The sequence below is a fragment of the Candoia aspera genome, chromosome 14, assembly GCF_035149785.1.
Source record: "Candoia aspera isolate rCanAsp1 chromosome 14, rCanAsp1.hap2, whole genome shotgun sequence".
Taxonomy (NCBI): Eukaryota; Metazoa; Chordata; class Lepidosauria; order Squamata; family Boidae; genus Candoia; species Candoia aspera.
In genome coordinates this window covers 17040195-17061663 of record NC_086166.1, presented here as the reverse complement: position 1 = coordinate 17061663, position 21469 = coordinate 17040195, and positions in this window count along the sequence as shown.

The window sequence follows — 21469 nt, the reverse complement described above, 5'->3', positions numbered from 1 at the left end:
TGAGCCTTGTTTTCTTGCAGATGTTTCATTGCCAGACTACGCAACATCTTCAGTGCCAGGGCAACAACAAGGCTCAGAGTGTATCAATTTTAATTTTTAATATGGTAACTGTTGATAAATATAACCTATACAAACACAACCCATAAATAGTGTTCGGCACATGTAACACCACTGCTTCAGGAGCTGCACTGGTTGCCGGTGTGTTTCTGGGTATAATTCAAGGTGCTGGTTGTCACCTTTAAAGCCCTTCATGGCTTGGAACTGGGTTACCTGAGGGACTGTCTTTTCCCAGTTGTCTCCACCCGTCCAATCTGATCCGGCAGGATGGGCCTGCTCCAGGTTCTGTCAGCCAAGGAATGTCAGCTGGCAAGGACTAGGAAGCGTGCCTTTTCTGCTGTGGCGCCTGCCCTCTGGATTATCCTCCCTCGTGATATTAGGATGGCCCCGACCCTTCTGGCTTTTCGGAAGGCCTTGAAGACCTGGCTTTGTGCCTGGGCCTGGGGCCCCAAGTGTGGGAAGGGCCCCGTTTCATGGTTGTGAATGATGGATTTTAATATCCCTTGCCTGTATTTATATTTAATTTTCTCTTGTTTTAATTGTTTGTTTTTTTATATTGTTAGCCACCCAGAGTCACTGGTCTGAGATGGGCAGCTATATACATTAAAATAATAATAATGATAAAGATAATAATAATAATAATAATTCTAGAGTTGGAAGGAAGCTCTAACTCCCTGTTCAGTGCAAGTGTCCTAACCTATCCCCTTATGGATTGATTCCACTATTGACCTGCTACTGCCCTCTGGAAGTTTTCCTCAATATTGAATTGAAATCTGCCTTTCTGGACATTCAGCTCCTGCTTGAAGAGCAGGTGGCAGCTGTGACCAAGAGGGCTTCTGTGCAGTTATGTATGATGTACTATTTATGACTCCTTCTAGAACAGGAGGGTTTACTCAGACTCACTCATATTTTAGTCACTTCCTGTTTGGATTACAGCAATGTACTCTACACAGGGCTGCATCTGAAGGCCACCCAGCTTCAGCTGATCCAGAATGCAGCTGCTAGAGTGCTGAGGAGAGCAACAAAGTTCTCTCATATGATACCCTTACTCTGAGAGCCGGACTGGTTAACAGTTTGCTTCCAGGGGCAGTTCAAGATGCCAGTTGTCACATTTAAAGCCCTATATGGCTCAGAATCAGAATATCTATGGGAGCACCTTCTCCCTGTAGTTTCTGTCTATTCAATAAGATTAGGAAGAGTAAGTTCTCACTAAGCCTTCTCAGTGACAGCCTTGCTTCTTTGGAACAGTCTACCAAGATCAAATTAGTTCCTACCCTGTTAGGTTTTAGAAACTCCATTAAAATACGGCTTTTCAAGACAGCCTCAAGAGTGGAACTGCTACTAGCGGTAAGCACCCCTGTCATATGTCCTTAGTTGCCTGATTGTTCCTTGGTGCTGTTGTAATTATAATGGCAATGTGTTATGTTGTCTGTTGTGCGTTTTTTTAGTAACTTTCTTAACTGTAAAAGAGGTAAGGTGCTCAGAGCCTTTTGGATAGGGGAGCCATAGAAGCCCTAGCAAATAAATAAACACACTGTAGATGATGATGATGATGATGATGATGCAGCCTATAGGAACATACTGCACTTCTAAGTCGATCACCAGGGAAAAGAAATGGAAGCAAACACCAAAAATCAGTGGTGCATTTTCCTGACATTTCAGGGGGGGGGGGACCATCCAGAAAATGGACTTGGTGCCCTTGCACCAAAAGATATTTAAGGACAAGTACGCCTCTTGACCAGTGAAAATTGCTCAACTGCCAACCCCTGTCATCCCTGGGCAGCCAGCTATTCCCAAACCACAGCCTGCAGATAAGTTGGATGATGGCCAGGACACTGTGGGCATAGGGATCAAGATATACAATGGATACCCAGCCAGAGATAAGCAAGTGTTGGTCATCAGGGTAGACAATACAGATTTACATGGACTAATGCTTGACCCTGGAATAAGATAGGGTAATACCAGGCATAGAAATTATCCTGAATTTCTTATCCTTTTTCATTCAGTTGATGAAATAGGATTTACTTTTGAATCTTCTGTTTTTGCTCTTATTTAGTAAGGAGGTTGCAAAGGAATGTGCATGTAAATCTCCTGTCTTTAATACAAGAATGAACTGAGGAAAAGAGTTTCATATGCAGCAGTATTCTGCATAGTGCACAATGCCCAAGGACAGCCTCAAGGTGTATGACATCTGTTAGTGTTTGCTACCCATGACCTTTGGGTAATCAGGGGACTGCAGGTACAGGCGAAGGATTGGCAACGGAGACATGCTGGTATGATTTTCAGGTGGCTCAAGGCTGGTGGAGAGAATTCAGCTCAGCAATGAGCAGAGGTATATGGGCAGATAAGAAGGTAAAGTCAGTGCTAGAAAATATACTTCCAGAATGTACAGGGAATTAAATGCTGCAGGGAGAAATGTAGCCCAACAGGCAGGAAATGGATTTCAAATGGATTGTCTTGTTTGGAAAAAGACCTTTAGACCTTTAAATCCATATTCCTATTCCTTTAGATCCTTTAAACCATGGATTAACTTTATAGAGCAAATTGGAATAATGCTGAATACCATTGCTTCTTGTGGAAAAGTTATACAAATGTCCAATTTAGCCTTGAGTACTAAACTTGACATTTGTATATGACATTTCCAAAGGAAAAAACATGTTGATTTGGGCCAGAGTCTGTCTACTGATGCTGGCCAGTCATCCCACATCTGAAGCAGAAACAGGCCATTCACAGCTGCATGGCCCAAGCATGGGGTGGGTCTAGTTCTCCACAATCCCAAGGGTCTTCCATATTCAGTGGCACATGTGGCTGTTGTTTAGTAAACTCAGTGGGGAGTCCTGTGCATTCTCCCACTGAATTTGTGATGAAAGAAGGCTGGAAGAAGAGTAGGTAACAGCAAGCCTCTTGCATTAATCTCAAACCACTGCTTTGCATGGTGTTCTCTAAGTGTCAGTCCCATTAGGTAGACCAGACCAGAAAATCAACTCCACAGGAAGGCTAAAACTACTTTTATTGAGATTGGCTATAATTACAGAATCTTGCACATCTGATTGTGCTGCACCTCCTCCTCCTTCTGATGCCCATGTGAATTTGGGCAGCATCTGCCTGAGACACTTGCAAATGTTATCTTGTTTCTCAGGGCTTAAAAAAACATTTCAGCCCCTTTTGCCTAAGTAATGTTTCCTGCATATCTCTGTCAAGGTGATCTTCCTTACTCTCTACACCAAGGGCCTTTCCCCATGGCTGAAATGGTAGCCTCCACCCATTCTTGAGTTGACAGAAAATTCTAATGGCATAAAAGCTGATGTTTCCTGACTTTCCTCCAAGGAAATGGGTGGCAAGCCTAAAAGCTACATCCCTTGAGGCTGCTCTTGGATGATGTAAGAATAAGAAAGAAAATTTTGGCCTTTCTTCACTGCTCTCCACCCACCCATCCTTGAGCCAGCAGAAAATGATACTGCCATGAGATTTTCACTCCATTGTCAATCCCTCCTCTCCCCCCTGCCTCTCTTCCCAGTCCCTGCAGACCCCTAACTATCCAAAGGTCATGGGTAGCAAAGCCAACAGATTTTAGACACCTTGATGCTACAGGGGCATTGTTGGAGTTGAAGCCAATTTAGTGGCCAGCTAGAACCACTGAAATGGGGCAGAGCTTATAACACAGCTGAGAAGCTGGCACAGAAAAAAGAAAATTATCTTAGATAGCTTCTGTGAGCATGCCAGAGAAACACAGGTTATTGATCTTACGCATTCAGCCCTCCCAAGCATAAAGAATCACACACTTAGACAGATTAGGTTAAGATAAGTAAAAGAATTCTTACTGACTTTATTGTTGCTTCTGTTACATCCATCTTGGTGAAAAAGATGAAGTTCTTTTGTTCTTCTTTCCTTTCTAAATACTTGTTGTTGTTTATTCGTTTAGTCGCTTCCGACTCTTCGTGACTTCATGGACCAGCCCACGCCAGAGCTTCCTGTCGGTTGTCAACACCCCCAGCTCCCCCAGGGACGAGTCCGTCACCTCTAGAATATCATCCATCCATCTTGCCCTTGGTCGGCCCCTCTTCCTTTTGCCTTCCACTCTCCCTAGCATCAGCATCTTCTCCAGGGTGTCCTGTCTTCTCATGATGTGGCCAAAGTATTTCAGTTTTGCCTTTAATATCATTCCCTCAAGTGAGCAGTCTGGCTTTATTTCCTGGAGGATGGACTGGTTGGATCTTCTTGCAGTCCAAGGCACTCTCAGAATTTTCCTCCAACACCACAGTTCAAAAGCATCGATCTTCCTTCGCTCAGCCTTCCTTATGGTCCAGCTCTCGCAGCCATATGTTACTGCAGGGAACACCATTGCTTTAACTATGCGGGCCTTTGTTGTCAGTGTGATGTCTCTGCTCTTAACTATTTTATCGAGATTTGTCATTGCTCTTCTTCCAAGGATTAAGCGTCTTCTGATTTCCTGACTGCAGTCAGCATCTGCAGTAATCTTTGCACCTAGGAATACAAAGTCTTTCACTGCTTCTACATTTTCTCCCTCTATTTGCCAGTTATCAATCAAGCTGGTTGCCATAATCTTGGTTTTTTTGAGGTTTAGCTGCAAACCAGCTTTTGCACTTTCTTCTTTCACCTTCATCATAAGGCTCCTCAGTTCCTCTTCACTTTCAGCCATCAAAGTGGTATCATCTGCATATCTGAGATTGTTAATGTTTCTTCCAGAGATTTTAACTCCAGCCTTGGATTCCTCAAGGCCAGCTTGTCGCATGATGTGTTCTGCATACGAGTTGAATAGGTAGGGTGAGAGTATACAGCCCTGCCATACTCCTTTCCCAATCTTAAACCAGTCTGTTGTTCCGTGGTCTGTTCTTACTGTTACTACATGGTCGTTATACAGATTCTTCAGGAGGCAGACAAGATGACTTGGTATCCCCATACCACTAAGAACTTGCCACAATTTGTTATGGTCCACACAGTCAAAGGCTTTAGAATAGTCAATAAAACAGAAATAGATGTTTTTCTGAAACTCCCTGGCTTTTTCCATTATCCAGCGGATATTGGCAATTTGGTCTCTAGTTCCTCTGCCTTTTCTAAACCCAGCTTGTACGTCTGGCAATTCTCGCTCCATGAACTGCTGAAGTCTACCTTGCAGGATCTTGAGCATTACCTTACTGGCATGTGAAATGAGTGCCACTGTTCGATAGTTTGAACATTCTTTCGTGTTTCCCTTTTTTGGTATGGGGATATAAGTTGATTTTTTCCAGTCTGATGGCCATTCTTGTGTTTTCCAAATTTGCTGGCATATAGCATGCATTACCTTGACAGCATCATCTTGCAAGATTTTGAACAGTTCAGCTGGGATGCCGTCGTCTCCTGTTGCCTTGTTATTAGCAATGCTTCTTAAGGCCCACTCAATCTCACTCTTCAGGATGTCTGGCTCTAGCTCACCGACCACACTGTCAAAGCTATCCCCGATATTGTTATCCTTCCTATACAGGTTTTCTGTATATTCTTGCCACCTTTTCTTGATCTCTTCTTCTTCTGTTAGGTCCTTGCCATCTTTGTTTTTGATCATACCCATTTTTGCCTGGAATTTACCTCCAATGTTTCTAATTTTCTGGAAGAGGTCTCTTGTCCTTCCTATTCTATTGTCTTCTTCCACTTCCGCGCATTGCTTGTTTAAAAATAATTCCTTATCTCTTCTGGCTAACCTCTGGAATTTTGCATTTAATTGGGCATATCTCCCCCTATCACTGTTGCCTTTTGCTTTCCTTCTTTCTTGGGCTACTTCTAGTGTCTCAGCAGACAGCCATTTTGCCTTCTTGGTTTTCTCTTTCTTTGGGATGTATTTTGTTGCCGCCTCCTGAACAATGCTGCCAACTTCTGTCCAGAGTTCTTCCGGGACCCTATCTACTAAGTCCAGTCCCTTAAATCTATTCTTCACCTCCACTGCATATTCCTTAGGAATATTAGTGAGCTCATATCTAGCTGATCTGTGGGTCTTCCCTAATCTCTTTAGTCTGATCCTAAATTGTGCAAGAAGAAGTTCGTGATCTGAACTACAGTCAGCTCCAGGCCTTGTTTTTACCGACTGTACAGATGTCCGCCACCTTTGGCTGCAAAGGATGTAATCAATCTGATTTCGGTGTTGTCCATCTGGTGAAGTCCATGTATAAAGCCGTCTCTTAGGTTGTTGGAAGAGAGTGTTTGTTATGCAGAGTGAATTGTCTTGGCAAAATTCTATCAGCCTGTGTCCTGCTTCGTTTTCTTCTCCCAGGCCATACTTACCTGTAATTCGAGGTGTCATTTGACTGCCCACCTTAGCATTCCAGTCTCCTGTGATGAAAATAACATCTCTTTTAGGCATGTTGTCCAGTAGGTGCTGCAGATCCTCATAGAACTGCTCTACTTCAGCTTCTTCAGCATTTGTGGTTGGGGCGTATATTTGGATCACTGTGATGTTAGATGGCTTGCCCTGAATTCGAATTGAGATCATTCTGTCGTTTTTTTGGTTGTATCCAAGCACTGCTTTAGCCACTTTACTATTAATTATGAAGGCTACTCCATTTCTTCTGTGGTCCTCTTGTCCGCAGTAGTAGATCTGGTGGTCATTTGATGTGAAGTGGCCCATTCCAATCCATTTCAGTTCACTGACGCCCAGAATGTCTATCTTTAATCTTGACATCTCACCAATAACCACATCCAATTTGCCCTGGCTCATAGATCTTACATTCCAGGTTCTGATGGTGTGTTGATCCTTAGAACATCGGATTCGCCGTTCACCACCAGCACCGTCGGCCGCTAGCCGTCCTTTCGGCTTTGAGCTAGCTGCGTCATCACGTCTGGGGCTAGTTGAGCTCATCCTCTGTTCCTCCCCAGTAGCATTTTGACCATCTTCCGACCTGGGGGTCTCATCTTCCGATGGTATACCGACATATCTCTGGTTGTACTGATCCATTTAGTTTTCACGGCAAGAATACTGAGGTGGGTTGCCATTACCTTCCCCAGGGATCGCATTTAGTCTGACCTCTCTGTCATGACCTTCCCGTCTTGGGTGGCCCTTCACGGTTTAGCTCATGGCATCATTGAGGTGCTCAAGCTCCAGCACCACGACAAGGTAACGATCCTTTGCTGAAGTCTAAATACTTAGTTTGCCCTAAAACCTCAGCCCTTTTTGCTGCCAAGGGGTGAGTGGAAGAAAAGGGCAGAAACCTTCATCTAGGCCTGAGCACATGGCCCTGATGAATGGAGAGCAGAGCAGCATGCTTGCTTCTTCTCCCTCGGTGGAAGAAGAGAAGAGAAGAGAGAGACAGGGAGTGGCAACAAACAGCTTCCTCAGAGTTGCATTGTGCGACAACTCAATTTACATGCTAATTCACATGCTAATGAGGCATGCTGGATTTGCCAGGACTTCCAGCAGGAAAAAGGAGGGAAATACTATTTGAACAGCAGCACAGCTATGAGAATCTACCTCACTCTTGGGCTCTAGATGAGATGAAGGCAATGTCAGGGGGACTTGGCAGGGCATATTCATCCTTTGGTGAAGGCGGGGAAAGGCTTTATAGAAGTTGCACTTTGACCAAATTCTTCTTTGAATTAAATAAATAGGAAGGACATTTTCTAAAATGGAGCAAATGCCCCTGGACATCTTTCCAAAATCTAGGTCCCTCCAGGCCTGGTGGACTACAATCCACATCGTACCTGTAATGGTTGCCTATCCCAAATGTACTCAGACTCACAAGCAGTGGCTTGAAACAGATCTGGTTTATTTAGGAATAGTATGCAAGTACAAAGAAAGCTGAGAATGAGCAGAAGCGTGCCAAACACAAAATAAAAACCCTCAGTGTGAAAGTAAGCCCGCCCCCCATACAACCATTTCAAGCTCCCCATCCCAGGTGCCCCTAACGAGTTCAGCTAATCAATGGGTAAAAGACCTTGGACACCAACGATAACCCAACCACATTTCTTTGGTAAGAAAACAGACATACAGCCTGGTACAAGGTCTTCCCAGCAGCTCCCTCCCAACTGAACACGTGTCTGCACCATGGCATGCGAGCCGTTACGATGTAAATCAAACATTGCAACAGTGAACGTGACAATACCCAGCCCAGGGAAACCCATGGCAGTTAAAATGCTGCTATATGCCTTTGAATCCAGTTATAGGAGTCAAATTTCAGTGGAGGTTTTTCTTTTTCAAACCCTTTGCTGGTGATTTGTTTTCTTCTGTTCCTGGTTGACTTATTTTATGGTATCCTGTCACGCAGGTCCCTTGCTTTATGTAAGAAAAGCAACTACCGTATAGCAAAAGGTTCTGTGAATGTTTCTCAGGAATAGGAGCTTTGCCGCAGGCCAGAAAAGAACCCTAGAAAAGAAAGAGAGAACAAACCTCAGAGAGAGAGAGGGGGAGGAAAGTGTCTCTCATGCAAGCAAAACAATGGCTGTGCCAAAGTCTCCCTCACTGCTGCTTTTGACATTTTATCTTACGCATAGGATGTCAGAGAGTGTCTTTCTCATTTCTCTTGGTGGTGTCTGAGCAAATGGCACATGAGCTTGCCCCAGACCCCAGCTTTGATCCTTGGCCTCTCTCCAGTTACCAAATGTTGGGAGAGAAGCTGCCCCTGAGATTTAGATGGAGGGATCAGTGGGGGAGAGAAAATGCCAACTTAGAACACTCACAAAATGTTTGCCAGAGAGAATGCTCATCCATAAATCTACCCTTGACCATAAAGAAAACTGGTGAAGTTGCTCCTTGCTAAGGATATACAGTGCCTTGGATCCAAAGCAGAAATCATGCTTCACAGGAGGTCTGTTGGCACCTTGTTCAAGGAACTGTATCTTATCCTGTGCCACACAATTCCAAGAAAATATGCATATAAGTGAAAGATGCACCAATTGCACACCCACACCTTTCCAAACACTTTATTGCACCCCACTGATGTTTCAGCTCAAACATGTAATACCTTTTCTAGATATTAAATTCAATATGGCTGCCATTAAAATGCCCTTTTTTGTTGTATAGTAGTTATCAATTTATTTCAAATGGATTTTTATTTGAAGACTTTCTTTTTACCTAGTATTCTTTTTTTTTTAATCCTTTCAATTGTGCCTGATTCTCAGAGACTACCTGGACAAGTCCCTTGTCTTGGCAAGGTTTTTCAGAAGAGGTTTGCCATTGCCTCCTTCCTAGGGCCAAGAGACAATGACTGGCCCAAGGTCACCCAGCTGCCTTCATGTCTCAGGCGGGACTAGAACTCATGGTCTCTTGGTTTCTAGCTGAATGCCTTAACCACTACACCAAACTGGCTGTCCATATTACATATCAAATTTATTTATTTTCTGTGGATGTTATGATATTTCTATCTTGATGATGATCAAAGACCATAACCCGATCCCTGTTGGGGAAAGGGGACCCAGAAAATCATCTACAGGGCTGTGCTGAGGAGTTTTCAGAGCATCTGCAGGATGAAATCGCTTGGATTTGCTCTGAGTTGGATTCCAAGCGTGGAACGGGGTCTGGGGAGATGCCTGCGGAGCACACTTACCCAGTTATCTGGGAACAGTTTGATCCTGTTGGACCTGAGGAAGTGGACAAGATCCTGTGGAGTGTAAATGCCACCACCTGTCAATTAGACCCATGTCCCTCCTGGCTGGTGAAGGCAGCTCAGGAGGTGATGCGTGGTTGGGCCCAGTCGATGGTAAATATATCCTTGCGGGAGGGGGTGTTTCCAGTGGCCTTTAAGGAGGCATTGGTATGCCCCCTCCTCAAGAAACCATCTCTGGACCCTATTGTGCTGGATAATTTTCGTCCAGTCTCCCACCTCCCCTTTATTGGGAAGGTGGTTGAGAAGCTGGTGGCACTGGAGTTCCAGAGGATCCTGGAGGAAGTGGATTATCTAGACCCCTTTCAGTCAGGTCGCACTTATGGATGATCTCTGGCGGGAGCGGGATGGGGGCAGTGCATTCATCCTTGCTCTCGACCTCTCCGCGGCTTTCGATACCATCAACCATGGTATACTTTTGGGTCGGCTCAGGGAGTTCGGAGTGGGCAGCGTGGTTTTATGCTGGTTCACCTCCTTCCTCTAGGGTCAGTCCCAGTTGGTGTTAATAGGGGAGGAGAGATCGGGCCCACGGCCCCTCCTTTGCGGGGTGCCACAGGGGTCAGCACTCTCTCCCCTCCTTTTTAACATCTACATGATGTTAAAATTTGAGATCATCCATCTCCACTGGATGAGGTATCATCAATATGCTGATAATACTCAGCTATACATCTCCATCACAGGGGAAGTGATGCTGTGACTGCCCTCTCCAGGTGCCTGGGGGTTGTGGGGGTCTGAATGGGGAACAACAGGCTTCAGCTGAACCCTGGTAAGATGGAGTGGCTGTGGGTTAACGGCCCCTCGGTTCCTAGGAATTTGCCATCTTTAGTCCTGGATGGGGTTGCACTGCCCCAGACAGACCCGGTGCATAATTTGGGGGTCCTCTTGTACTCACAACTCCTGCTCAAAGTGCAGGTGGCAGTCGTGGCCAGAAGGGCCTTTGTGCAACTTCATGTTGTGCGCCAGTTACGCCCCTTCCTGGAGTGAGAGGCCCTTCCAATGGTCACTCATGCCCTGGTCATCTCCCATATAGACTACTGTAATGCACTCTACATAGGGCTACCCTTGAAGAGTATCTGGAAGCTACAGCTGGTCCAAAATGCAGCCGCACAGGCGATTCTGGGTGCTTCAAGATCAGCAAATATTACTCCCTTGCTCCGCAAGCTGCATTGGGTGCCAATTTGCTTCCAGGTCCAATTCAAGGTGTTGGTTATCACCTTTAAAGCCGTACATGGCATGAGGCCAGATTACCTGAAGGCCCGTCTGTCATGACCTCGTTGCAAGGCACAAAGAGCCTCACAACGTAGATCTTGATCATCAAGGAATAGAGGAAGAAGATAATTAAACCAGGGATTAAAACAAGCACCCAAAGCACCCACACCCATGGACCCATATACAGCTGAAAAGAAGGACATCGGATGAGCAGAGATAAGCCACACCTGGTGCCCTGGAGGACACACCAGAATCGAGAGGACAAGAGAAGACACCGGGAAAACGCCCATGCAGCAATCAAGGACCCCATCAAGAGGGATTGGGACAATAGAGGGTGGAGGAGCCCGGGGCCATACAAGAGGGTATAAAATGGGCACCTCCACACTACACCTCCCGTTCCCGTTTTTCGTTCTGTCAGCTACCATTCCAATAAACCAGAAATCCTTAATACCCATTAAGTGAGTCTGTGTCTTATTGCGAAGCGAGACTGACCCTGACACCGTCTCATCCCCATTACGTCAATCCCTCCCACCTGGTCATGCAGAGAGGGCATGCTACGGACCCCGTCTGCAAGAGAATTCCATCTGGCGGGGTCCAGGAGGCAGGCCTTCTCTGCAGCAGCTCCCGCCCTTTGGAACATCCTTCTCCCGGAAGTGAGGTTGGCCTCCTCTCTTTGGGACTTCAGGAAATGGTTGAAGACCTGGCTTTGTCACCATGCCTGGAGTGGGGAGAGGAAGAGCCACTTTTGGGGTTGGTTGGTTCCCTAGTCCTGCTGAGGCCGGTCTTGTCCCCCTTTGGGTGGAATTAGATCTGCCATTACTTGGATCTCATTACATTTTATATTTATATTTATTGATATTGATATTTATTGATGAATGATATTATTTATGATTTTATTGAATTTTAAACTGTTTTATTGCAAACTGCCCAGAGTCACCTGTATGGGGGAAATGGGCGGTGATAAAAATATGATTGATAAATAAATAAATAAATAAAATAATAAGATTTTGATTGATTGACCTCAGATGTGTACTTTCCTAAGGTTGTGCAGCTAGAACCTTTTTGGGTTTGGAACTGAAGAGCTGCGTATCCAGGGCATCTGAGGGGGGCGGGGTTGTGTCAAAAAAGCCAATATAGTGGCCATGACCATGCAATCAAAGCTGTCCTCTGGACTCCCCTGGGCATATCCCTACTCTTCTAACCCTTCCACCATGCTCCCCCCCATTTTCTTTACATCTTATTTTCTGGGCCATTCCAGTTGCCATTTTAAAAAGAGTCACTGGGAGTTGGGCAGATTATTATTATTATTATCTGTATAGTCCAGAGAAAGCTCAGAGATCTTCTGGTAAATAGAGAGGAGGCAAGAGGCTCATGATTTGCTTTGAGCAGACCAGCTTCCTACTGACTTGCTTTAATTAAAAGGAAAAGTCAGGAGTGGCAAGGAGTCTGGCTGTGCCAAGCCAGTTGTTGGTGGACATCCAGGGGGTCCAGGATACCCTTGCTTGATTTACATAGTTATTTTATGTATAAGAGAGTTCAATCCAGATCAAGGTCACAAATACAATTAAGGGTAGTATTTTCTTTTTATTCTCATTTACCAAATCATCATCTGGCCTTGGGAAAATGTTGGCTTCCATCATCCACGGCAGCCCCTCTGGATGTCAGTTACACCATCCCACATGACAATTCATGTCATGCTTGGAATAATTTAAGAAACCATGAAAGCTTTTTCCAGGTGTGGCTCAACTCCCCACCTCTGCAGGATTTAGTGCCTCTTTATCAACTGATTGACAGGGAAGGATGCACCATTGAACATGTATTGAATTTATGCAGATGTTCCAATGACTTACCAAAAAGGTTTCCTCACCTTTACTTCAAGAGGTATGACATTGTACCCCTTCAGAACAGCTCAAGAAAGTAGGTTAGGAAACTGCTGCACAAATATATCCGCATGGTCCTAACAGGAAGAAGAGCAAAAATATTTATCCTATGTGGCCTTGCTCTCAATAGCCATGTGACAGTTGCTGATTGACAAGCCCTGGGTTTGATGTTCTGTGGAGCAAGGTAGCTGGGGCTGAACAGAGGTGGCAAAGAGGGGAGGCTGCTGATTCCAGTGGATTGGAACCAAGGCAGCCCTACTTGTGAGGCATTTTTGAAGGACCTTTTTGTAGGTTTGACTTAGGTTGGCAACAAGCATGGATTGGCAGAGTCCCATTCCTTTACTGGGCTGTTTCCTAAAGAGTCCAAGTCTCTGCTGATCATGGATGTCTATGAACCAGCTGACTAGCTAAATGCCTCCTGAGGCTAGCTGGGCCTATAGGACCCAGAGCCCCTGGGGCCAGCTGCTTCGCTCTGTCCTCTTCCAGGAACTCACCCCAGCCAGTGATCCTGCTTAGCAGCTGGCTCCAACTCTCTGCCTCTAGCCTCTTCAGTGGGTCACTGCTACAGGAGCCTCTGTTTTTATTGTAACAAAAGACAATGCAGACTAAACACAGAAAGAAAAGGAAGAGAGAGGAAAGAGAATAGAAAGTGCAAAGAAAAAAAGAAGAGGAAGAAATAAAAGGAGAAAAGAAATATTTAAAGAAGTGACTTCCAATCTTTATCACAAGTACAAAGAAACTTAGCGATTCTTCACCCCCTATAAGGTTACATGCAAGTTATCTCTTCTTTCCTTAACCCATCCCTTATTGATATGCAAATCCATAAATCATTAACATTTCAGTCCTGGTGTCGGCAAAAAGGCCATAAAAGATTCCCAGAGCTTTATAGAAATAAGTCCTGTTTTAACCTTGGTCAAGCTAACCAACTTTGTACGCCTTCCTTTTGCTTCTAACAGTCTTGATCTTTAATTCATTCAGATGTTGTCACAGGATTTAACCACTCTTCAAATCTTCTTTTTCCCATCTCAAAGGCTTCTTTGAGGCTTTAACAAACCTCTTTTGCAAATCCAGTAAAGAGTCATTATCCTCTTGGCTTATCATTTGTATTTCCACTTTAGCTGTCATCTCTGTTTTATAATACACAATTTTTTTATTTTCCAGTATTTCAACAATTTCTTTATATTCTAATATTTCTGTATGAGGTGAAGTTTGTTCCAGCCCTTTATCCTGTATATCTTCTGAAATTTTCTTTCACATCTGTCATTTCTTCTTTAACATCTATCTCTAGAAGCAGACATCATTGCTGATATTGTAGCTGCTATTTTCTGACCCCATTTTTCAAAGATCTCCTGAAGTATTTCACATGTCATTCTCTCATTTTGTCCCAATGCTGACCAAAAACAAAAAGCAAGCCTTTCTCTCTTTCCCCCCCCCCCCCTTTTTCCTTTTCTGCTTGGAATCTTTAGTCTCCTCTAGTGTCCAATTTCTGAAATCATAAAGTCTCGAGTTTCTGTTATGACTTAAGGTGGAAAAACAATCTAGTTCCCACAAAGGTGCTATTTATTATATAATTATTTCTAAAACCTTATAGCAAAAGTCCTAATATTCCAAATTTGTCTGGTCCCTTAATTTGTTTATAACTTCCTTGAGTTAAAATCTTATTTTGCTTTTTGCCATTTATTTCAAATTCTTTAAATTCTTAGGCTTATAGTTAATTTTTCTTTTCTTCTGGAATGAAAACAAACTCACCAAGTGGATTTGCAAATTTGTCATTTGAAGATCTCTAATAGCCTTAAGGTAGGTAATTTCTGAAAGTGATTAGAAAGTGAGGTTACCAAACTAGTGTCCTTAAGAAGGCTCCACCGTAGTTGAGAGCTTGATGGCTTCCCTTCATCTCCCGGCGCTCAAACCCACAGGAAATGGCTGTCCTGCAGTCTCCTTGCAAGGAGGAGCAGTTTGGACAATGCTATGTCCCCTTTTCCAGAGAGGTTCTGTAGGCCCGGTCTACTTGCCAGTCTTTTGGTTGTGGCTGCGATGTTGTCCCTGCTCGTTTGGAGATGTTAGCTCACCATTCCTCACTGGGAGTCTGCTGCTGCAAGGAGCTTCAAAGCATGTCTCTTCCGCTACCCACGTGGGGTCTTTTCAGCAGGCCCCAGCTGCTGCCCTTCCACACCAAGTCCTTTGATGAGTCTCTTCAAAGGGTGCTGCTGCTCTCCTATGGAGTCTTTTCCTGGCTCTGATGCTCCCTGGCCTATCCCTGCTGTAGCTTCTGGGTCTAGCTGCTCAGAAAAAAAATCCAGCTCCTTATCAAGTTTCTTTCACCTTATACTTCTGGCCCTCTTCAGGGAAAAACTTCTGCAAGCAAGTTCTACCAAGTTTTGCTCATCACCTCAGTGTTCATTGCAGAATAGCGCTGAAATAACCCTTTCAAAATGTCAAGGAATAAATGGTAACTGCAAACAAATGCATCAATACCTGCTGTTAGATAAAGCTCCAGACAAGTCGGTCAACCAAGCCCTTTCCAAGATATTTATTTCCCCCTCGTCACCTCTAGTGCCCTCCTCTTTTTGCTTTTGATCCAATTAGGGAAGTGTAGGCCCTCCATATAGTTTGTATGATTACTTTCATATGGCAGTTACCATACCAGTCGGGATGATGAGAGAAGAAACCATTCAACTGGCTGCAGGGCCGCAGTTCACACAAAGATGAAGGGAGGAAGGGGGAAGTATATTCGTACTTCTGTTCCTATAGAATTATGGTAAAAGTAGTCCTCATTTACATGGCCTTGGTCTGGTCTCTTAATCTGGTCTATCTTGTAGGGCTGACACACATGAACGTAACAAAAAGTGCCTGTTAGTGCTTGTGCCACTGCATTATCATCTGGAAGAGCCTTCTGGTTTTCTGACTCCCTCTCCAAATGAAGGGGTGTCCTGCTTTTCATTCTTGAGAGTTGTCTATCATTTGTACAGTACATTAAGAATGCTAATGTCATTATGCAGCAAAATAGAGTGTGCCTGTGTGTACTTTGCCAGATGGAGAGCAAACGTGTAACATCATGGGAGCTTGAAAAGCTTATATTATATTTATAAAGTCTAACAAGGAAACCACGCAAATTAATTAAATAGCCTCAGGAAAAAATATCACATTTCCTTCAAGTCCCATTCCTTCAACTTCCTTCAACTCCTGGTGACTTCATGGCGCCATCCATCCAGTTTTTTGGCAACAGTAAGAAGAGGCTTGTCCCTCTTGTCCGAGATCAGCTTAAACCGAAGAAGCTGGCTGTCACTTTGAAAGCCTTCCATGGCACAGGGCCTGGTTATTTGTGAGGCCACCTGTTCCTGATCATCTCTACCTGCCCAACAAAATCCAACAGGCTTGGCAAGCTCCAGGTCCTGTCTGTTAAGCAACATAATTTTACGGGACCCAGGAGACATCCTGTTTCTGTTGCTGTACCCCACAAAATAGAATCCCACCCCCCTGGAATCCAGATGGCCCAACCCTGCTGGTTTTTCATGAGGCCTTAAAAAGCTGGCTTTCCCCCTAGGCACTGGGTTAGGAGGATCTCTCTCTCTCTCTCTATATATATATATATTTTAAAAAATATAACAATAATAATAATAAGAACTACAACAAGCTACATTAGAACATAAAAAGTGAAAAAGAAAGACATATAAAAAGCTAAAAGTGCAATAAGAAGCAAAAATAGAAGAAAATAGAAAAAGAAAGAGCAAGATATAAAGGAAAATATAAAGACATAAAGAAGTGGCTTTCGATATTCTTTACAGCAGTTATAAGTACAAATATTTTAACCTCTCTCTCTAAAGTTACATCATGACTCTCTTCTTTCTATAATGTATCCTGTCTAATCATCAAAACCATAAATCACAAGTTCATTTTTGTCATTTTTACACAAAAAGTCCATAAGGGTTTCCAGCCACCAATAAATGTAGATACTGTCTTTTCTCTAATCAACAAGTCAGTTTATCCATCTCAGCAAGATCTGTCAATTTCACCAGCAATTCCACCATGGTGGGTAGTGCCAAATCTTTCCATATAATAATCTCGCCACAGTAATCATATATTGAAATAATCTTCCATGACTCTTTTCTGTGTATCAAGGAAAAGTTCTGGCTTCAACTGAATATTAATCTTTAAAATGCATCAATGCATTTGAATCCATTTTTTTTAGCTTTTTTACATGTCCACCAAGGATGGTAGAATGTACCTTCATGTTGTTCACATTTGCAACATACATTTGGAATGCTTTTATACATTCTAGAATCTAGATAATTTCTCTGGCGTCATGCACCAATTTTGTAAAAATTCTCTTTAAGACCATAACAATGTAAATTTCAACCCTTTTAACGACTTATTTTCCCATTGCTCCATCTGTATGTTATAACCAAATTCTTAGCCCACTTTATCATACGTTCTTTAACATGTTCTTCCTCTGGTTTCAAATTTCAACAAAAGTTTATACATTTTAGCAATTATATGTTTATCACTGGTGCACAATTGTACTTTGAATTCTGTCTTACTTTGCTCCATACCATAAGTGTCCATTCTGAATCTTTCTGATAACTGTAAATGGGAAAACCAGTTAGGAGGATCTCTAATACCACCCAGTTTGATTGTTTGATTGCCTCTGGTAGAATTCAAATTAAATTTTATTACATTGTATTGATTTTTTTTAGTATTTTATTGTTTTAATTGTACACTGCTTTGAATGGTTTTCAAGAAGGCAGCAGTATCAATGGACTAAATAAATGAACATTAAGGCAAATTAGAAGAAAATCCACAGGGGGAAAGTCTTGCCAATGGTGGCTCCACAACTGTAGAAAAAAGAGAGAAAAGTCCAATTCTTCTTAAATGTTTAGAGGAGAACACAGTATTTATAAGGTTTAAACTAATCCCTGACAGCAGGAGAAAGTTACTTCTTACTGTTGCCAAAAAACTATGGACCATGAACCAGTAGTCGATGATGACTTGAAGGAAATATGATATTTTTAATTTGCTTTTTTATCAGTCGAATGATTGGGCAGATTCTGGCTCTTTATTAGTTAAAAAAACAATAAAAGAGCATTTATAAATACTAAGAATATATGAGATGATGTACAGAGTGAGTAAAGAGTATTGAGTATTATCTTCACCATCATCATACCTCTTTTTTTCTTCAGGGTCTCAAAATGTCTCTACCTGTTAACATTCCAGAACCAAAGTATTGTTGAACCCTTTATCAGCCCTGTTTTTGCAAATTTGCTTTCAAGTCTTTTTCATTGGCTAAATGTTTATTGACTAATCAGGGAAAGAAAACTCACAATCATGTAATAAGCATTTGAATACAATTTTCCAACATTTCACATACATATGCTGGTCTGCATTGGGTTTCCCAGCATTTCTTGGGCCATGGTCAGCCCAGCTTCCTGAAGACACACATGATGTACCAAGAGCTCAGAGATCATGAACCTCAGGACAGGTGTTGGGTGTTAAGGGCGAGGCAACTTCTTTTCTTCCTTACAACCAGAATCACCTGAATGGACAGACTGCATTCCTTCCCTTGGTATAAAAGAAGATACTGCACAGGAGCAAGCCAAAGAATTTCTCTTCAGCAACTTGGTTCCTGTCCATCAGTCTCCTTCCCAAACCCATGCTGACATTTGACAGTAAGGTTTCATTTAGCTGGGAGGAATATATGGGGAAAGGCTTGGGGATGTGGGAATAACTGAATTCTTTCTTAGGCAAGTAGAAATTAGAATAAATTGGAAGGATATCTTTCATCTTCCGCATTCTGGGCTGTTAGATCCCTGACTATGGTAACAGTCTGAATGTTAGTTCCCTTTTCTCCTATTGTGTATATCACAGCTTTATCTGCAGTCTATAAATATGGATAAATTGTCATTTCTTTTTTTCTTTTTTACTATGAATTAGTTTCAAACTGTCTTTACAGAGGAGCATGATCTCCATATGTAGCAAATATGGTCTAGTGAGTTTATAGCCTTTAAAAAATATTTTTCAAAATAATGATTGGTATAATTTTAAATCTTTCATATTCATATTGCATGTTATTATTACATTTTAATGTAATTCACCTTGAATATTTCTGATTTAGCATCTGTGTAAGTCAAATAAGTAAACAAATAGAATAGGGTTACATTGATAGGGATGGTAACACCTATCTTTCTTTCACATTTCTCTTTATCAAAAATGTATGTTTTTCAAACCAAGAACTGCATTTGGTTTTTTAATGTCATAGTAGGAAAGAACTGATGAAAAATGATTTGTTTGATTTATCTTTAGGAAAAGAAACCAGAGTTTGAGGCTAAGACTTCAAACATTTAAGCTAATTAATTAATTAGTTTTTATTTCTACACCCTTGTATGCCACCCACTCATAAGGTTCTCTTCATTTCAATTTTTTAATTTAATATTTCAATATTTTTCCTTTTATTACTATGATTATCTTATGAGAATATGATTTTGCATTTTACATATATTTACATTTTATGTGATGGTTTTTCCTTTCTTTTTAGTTTGGCTTTCTATGTGCAGATCTATGACTGAAATAAATAAAATAAATTTAATGAAAATTAAATATATTATTGCTTCCTATATATTTAATATTGCTTCCCTTATATTCATGTTTCTGACATATTTGAAGTAAGTCCTCATACAATGCTGACATTAAAATAGTTTTAACGTAAGTTTTTTTTTTAAGTAAGATTTTTTTTTTCTTTTCATGGTCATACTTCAATTTGATCTTTTCTCTGGTTTTTCATTTTTTGCCCAGGTACTTTTTAAAGGTGTATTTACTGGGTAAGCCATGGAATTTAATATTTAAAAAATTTTAGCAGAATTTTTAAAAATGATTAAATACCGAATATTGCTTTTCTCAGCTCCCACTCCCATGGACATCACCATATGAGAAACTTATACTTAGTGCTTTCTCCAAAGTGTAGGTAATCAGTTGCAACTCTTGAGGTGACTTGAGGGACTGTCTCTCCCTGGCCGTTTTTACTTGTCCCGTGTGGCATGCTTTTTGGGCCCTGCCAGCTAAGGGCCCAGGAGGTGTGCCTTTCCTGCCATAGTGCCCGCCCTAGGGAACATTCTCCCTCCAGAGATGAGGATGGCCCTGACCCTGCTGGCCTTTCGTAAGGCACTAAAGACCTGATTCTGGGCCTGGGGCCCCAGGGTGTTCAGGGACCCGTTTCATGGTTTTAGTTAGTGATTATGATGGGTAATTTATTCTCGGCTGCGATGTATTTTAATTTTTGTATCTATGACACAATTGTTTTTATTCTCTTTGTTATTCTTTGCCATCCCGAGTCACTTGTTGAGATGGGTGGCTTTACAAATTGATTAAATAAATAGATGAATTCCATATGGAGGATGGAGTGAATCAACAATGCTTGGCTAACTCTAGATGTCTCTAATTCTGGAAATGCCCACCCCAAATCTATGGTTAATTCAGAATGGATGTGTTCACACAACACACTAGCACCTGTATTTACACAACATATTAAACATGTTTTTTGTGTGTATTTGTATAGCTAAGGCTTAGCAACTTATGAGAACCTAGTCTGTTTACTTAGGTTGTGATGCAATGAATGCCTGTTAACCCAAGCAGTTGGTTAATTCAGTAACCCGGATAAGAATGATGTGTGAATGTAGCCATTAATTCATTTCTCAGCTCAGCTGTGGAGTAGCCCTACGGTCCGAACGCAGCCAACTGTTGCCAATCCTTGACTAGCACTAGACATCAAAGAGGATCCTTTCTAGTTAGGTTCGATGGATTACCTTCAAGCTATTATTGATGGTAGATATCATAAAATCCCCTATGCTGATTGTTTTGTAGCTCTCAGGCAAACAGGAGGCAGGCCATGTCCTACTGCACTGATGATTTCTATAGAGATTTTGAAGCCTTTTTAATCACACCTCTTTGGAAAGAGTTCCCAGGCAGAGAAGATGAGGTAGAAACCTCGTCTTCAGACTAATGTCAGACCAGTGTTACCCATCTCAAAGCCAAATTACGCTTAGTGGCTCCAGGAATTGTGTACTCAGGTTTTGGGTGGCACAGCAAATATTTAAAACAGTTCAGATTGATGATTACCCTATTGCTATTGGTGTGGGTCTCAGGTAATAAGAATAAACAAGGTCTGAATTTGAGGGCATCCATGGGGGGAAGCAGTAAAAAAGTCAAGGCAATGGTTACAACTGTGGGATCAAAGCCATACCCCCTTTTAACATGCTTCATGCGTGACACACAATCACATAGGGCTACAGCTGCCTAGTGCAGGAATCCATATTAAAGCATTTCTGTCAGATGGCTGTCTATCCTCCTCATTTAGCTAAGGGAAGCCCACTTCCTCTCTCAGTATTGGTCTACTCTATCAAATTGCTGTGTCTGTTATGATATTTTTCTGAAAATTCTATCAGAATCTGCCTCCCTACATCTGAAATGAATTCAATGGATTTCATGTCCTGGGATGATAGAAAATGGATCAGGACCTTCTTCCTCAAATTATGTTTTCCAGGACTTTCCAGTCTGTCTAAGAAGTGTGGAAGCTATGAAAGAAAATGAGGGTCTCCTCATTTTTGCAGTTTTTGCAGTGCTACTACTGTGGGGTAAGTTATTTAAGCTGAGGTTTTAAAAATGCAATAATTGTATTCATTTATTTAGCAAATTTATATAGCTGCCCACCTCATGAAATGTGACTCTGGGTGGTGTACAAACATAATAACA